At 53.9% G+C, this 3936-nt stretch overlaps 1 non-coding gene across 1 annotated transcript; it reads left to right on the forward strand.

Annotated features, from left to right (window-relative positions):
- Positions 1-815: 815 nt before the first annotated feature.
- On the forward strand, positions 816-932 carry LOC116362138 (U5 spliceosomal RNA). The gene has a single exon (XR_004207702.1). It is a non-coding gene; the product is annotated as a U5 spliceosomal RNA (small nuclear RNA).
- The last annotated feature ends 3004 nt before the right edge of the window (positions 933-3936 follow it).

A 3936-nucleotide genomic window follows, 5' to 3' on the forward strand; every position in this document is an offset into this window, starting at 1 on the left:
CCGGCGCTGTTCTCCCTGGGGGCTGACAGGGGGACGCTACATTATGCCCGTCAGCCTCCTTTCTGCAGGCGATGTATGGCCTACGGCCACGCACTCGCCTCGTGCAGCACAAGGAGGTGCAGATACTGTGGATCGAGTGAGCACGAGGCGAGGGATTGCGCCGAGCCGAAGGCATGTCACGGGTGTGGTTCGGTAGCACACCTGTGGCGGGACTGCCAGGCTCGGAAGGGGTCATACGCGTCTGCAGCAAGGGGGGGAGCGAGAGCGGGGGATGGAGGAAGGAAAGAACGGGAGGAAGGAGGTGGCGGAGGTGGAAGGACTGCGCCGAAGGAGTCTGGGAGAGAGGAAGAGGAGGCGGAGGTGAGGATCGGGACAGAAGGAGAGGTGGCTGGGAAGGAAGGAGAGGTGGTCAGGATGGAAGGAGAGTTGGTCGGGTCTGAAGGAGAGGTGGCCGGGATGGAAGGAGAGGAAGAAGAAGAAGAATAAGGCGACGGTGATGGGGGAGAGTGAGGAGACAACAGTGGAGAGGAAGGAGGCGGAGGAGGTTGTGGAGATGGAACCAGAAGGAGAGGCGGAAGGGGGAGGGGGTGTGAAGGGTTGGGGGGACAAGGAAGTGTGTGTGTGTGTGTCTCTCTGTCTGTGTCTCTCTGTCTGTGTCTCTCTGTCTGTGTCTCTCTCTCTCTGTGTCTCTGTGTCTGTGACCTTCTTTTCATCCACAGCCCTCAAACTTGGAAGAGTGGGTTCCGGGAGCACCCGCGGGGACCCGGCCTACAGTGCACAGAGTGTGTCTCGGGCCCCGACCTCTGACTTCCATATGACTCTGGTTTCTCTTCATTACGCACAAGCCTTTCGCCTTTTACTAAAGACTTCCGTGGAGAGGAACACTTATGAGTTCAATGTATTTTTGGAGTGGCTTTGCTTCTTGCAGAGCCCGGTATCTTGTTTCAAGAGAAATTGACATAGATGAGCCAGAATAGTGACTTAAAGACGCATTAGCGACTTTTTACAAAAAACACCTGTCTGTCTGTCTGTCTGTCTGTCTGTAGCCGGGGAAACGGTGGGTGGCTGGGATTGGAGGAGCCGGCTCTTGCCAACCCACCCGCTGAGGTCTGCCGAGACCCCCGGGGGCCCGGCGGTTGCAGGGTTCCATTTGTGGGTTATCGCTTCTCGGCCTTTTGGCTCAGATCAAGCTTGGTACTGAGGTGCCCCAAAGCCCGCTGAGCCAAAAGGTCGAAGGTAGGATAGATAGGAGAGGGAAAAGGTGCTGGTTTTTCCCGCCAAAATTTGGTTTTTTCGTTTTTCTGAATTTCTTTCTTTGGATTTAGGCTTCTTTTTTTGGAAGAGAGCTTTTTTCGTGTTTGAAACATGGAGCAGCAAAGACACAGCAAGTCGGTACCAGGGATTGGTTTAGTGAACACTGTGAGGTTTGCCTGGACAGGCAAGGAGTTGGAAGAATGGGGGAGGGAGACATTTGGAAGAAATGTTCTGATGGGGTTCCTAGGCCTAAAAGTGAAAGATGTCATGTGCCTGCAAGGGAACCCTAACGAGAAGGCATTTGATGTGACTTTTCAATCGGAAGAAGGACATGATGGAGTGATGAAGAGGGCAAAGGAAGGAAGAAAAGAAGGTCCCCTGTGTCATTTCACGGTGACCAGCCTGGCAAGGAACAATTTCAGGGTGGTCACCGTAACAATGTACAATCCGCACGTCAAGGATGAGGAGGTGAGGGCCTTTCTGGGGAGATATGTGGACAACGTATCCTCAGTAAGGCTCCTCAGGGACTCCCTGGGATTCTGGAACGGACGGAGAGGGTTCCAGGTGCTTCTCAGGGAGGACCCGAATGGTGTTGGTGGCTACCTCCATCCTCCGGCAATGTTCTCCCTGGGGGCTGACAGGAGAACATTATATTATGCCCGTCAGCCTCCTTTTTGCAGGCGTTGTATGGCCTACGGTCATATCCTGGCCTCGTGCAACACCAAGAAATGTAGATTCTGTGGATCGGGAGAGCACGAGGCCAAGGAGTGTGACGAGCCCAAGGCTTGCCACGGGTGTGGCTCGTCAGCACACCTGTGGCGATTTTGCCCGGCTCGTCACAGGTCATACGCGTCTGCAGCTGGGGGGGGAACGGGGGATGGGGGGAGGAAGGAAAGGACGCGTGCGGATTGTACGGATGGCACAGGGGAAAAGAAGAAGCAGGAAGATGGAAAGAAGGAAGAGCTGAGAAGAAAGAGTCGGGAAGAAGAAAAGAAAGGTAAAGAAGAGGAGAAGAAAAAGAAGGAAGACGGACGGGAAGGAACAGAGAAGAGGAAGAGTGGGATAGTGGTGATAGAAGGAGTAAAAGAGGGAACGGTGACAGTGATGGGAAAGGAGGGAGGGGTGGTGGTGCTAGGGGAGGGGGTGGGAGGGGGAGGTGTAGGGAGGGAGTGGGGGGACTGCCTGCCAGACTTCCTAGAAGACGAGACGAGGGAATTGGTGGAGGAGTTAGCGGGGAAGGGACGTTGTGTCTCCCCGCTACCTCCTTCACCAAAGAAGAAAGGAAAGAAGAGGGGGAGTTTGGCAGGAAGTGAGGGGGAGGGGGGGTGGGGAGGGGGAGGGGGGGCTAAGAGATCGGCGGGGGGGGGGGGGGGGGGGTCATTGGCCTCACTGTTTGCCTCAGCCCCTCACATTTTAAGGGAGGATGACTCCAGTGGGGGGTCAGAGGGCTGTATGCTAGAGGGATCCCAACTCCTGTGTGAGGATTTGGGGTCCCCTACATATGGCCCCGAGGCAGACAGGGAGGGGGGTTTGGAGGGTGGGGGTGGGGAACCCAGGATGCAGGACACTCGGCCTAACACACTGCCTGCATCCTGGGTTCAAGGAATGGAGGAGGACGGGGGGACGTCAGAAGAGGAGAGGACGTCCCCGCCGGTGGAGATGGACCAGGGGAGCATCGGGTGAGTCTCCTGTTTTTTCTTTGGTTTTTGGGGTTTATTTGTTGAGGGTTTGTTTGTAAAAATTAAATGAATTTTTCAGTTAAATTGTTTAGTTTAAATGTCAGGGGGTTGAGGGATGTATTTAAAAGGAGGGTGGTGTTTATTTTCTTAGAGGGTGTGGGGTTTGATTTTTGTTTTTTACAGGAGGTTCACCTGAGGGATGGTGGGGATGTACGTAGGTTTAGGAGGGAGTGGGATAAGGGGGAATCTTTTTGGGGCATAGGAGGGGTGCACTCAACAGGAGTAGGAATATTGTGCGGTAATAGAGAAGTTAAGGTAGAGAGCACTTTTGTAATAATGCAGGGTAGAGTATTGGGGATAGATGTAGTGTATAGAGAAGCTAGGTATAGGTTAATTGGGGTATATGGGCCACAGGTGGCGGCAGACAGAAGGGAGATGGTGGACTGTCTGGCGCCCCTGTGTGTCACAAATAGGCACTTGGTGATAGGAGGGGACTTTAATATAGATTTAGGGGTAGGTGGTGATAGTAGTGCAGGCGCAATCACCGGGCTAATGGCTTGCCATGGTCTGGTTGATGGTGGCCTGCATACTACTCCGGCAATGGTCGGTCCTACATGGCGCAACTCCAGGGGGGTTGCGCGGAGGCTCGACTATATTTTTCTATCCAGGTCTTTGGGTCAGTTGTGTGGGCGCCTGTTGCCTGTGTTCTTCACGGATCACGACGGGGTGTTCCTGCAGGTGGGGTCGCCAGTCTGCCTCTTCGGTAGGGGTACTGGAAGTTAGATCGGGGTATACTGGAGGAGCAGGCTTTCGTTGACGCATTTTTTTGTTTCTTTCGAAGGCTTGACGGCCTCCGGTCTATGTGCGAGGGGGTGTTAGAGTGGTGGGATTTAGTGAAGGTGAGAATAAGGGCTTTTATAATAGGATATTGTAAAAGGAAAAAAAGGGAGGAAAGGAGGGACGTGGATCGTATCCAAAGGTTAGTTGAACTTGAGTACGAGGC

This window comes from Oncorhynchus kisutch, unplaced genomic scaffold (assembly GCF_002021735.2).
Source record: "Oncorhynchus kisutch isolate 150728-3 unplaced genomic scaffold, Okis_V2 scaffold795, whole genome shotgun sequence".
Classification (NCBI taxonomy): Eukaryota; Metazoa; Chordata; class Actinopteri; order Salmoniformes; family Salmonidae; genus Oncorhynchus; species Oncorhynchus kisutch.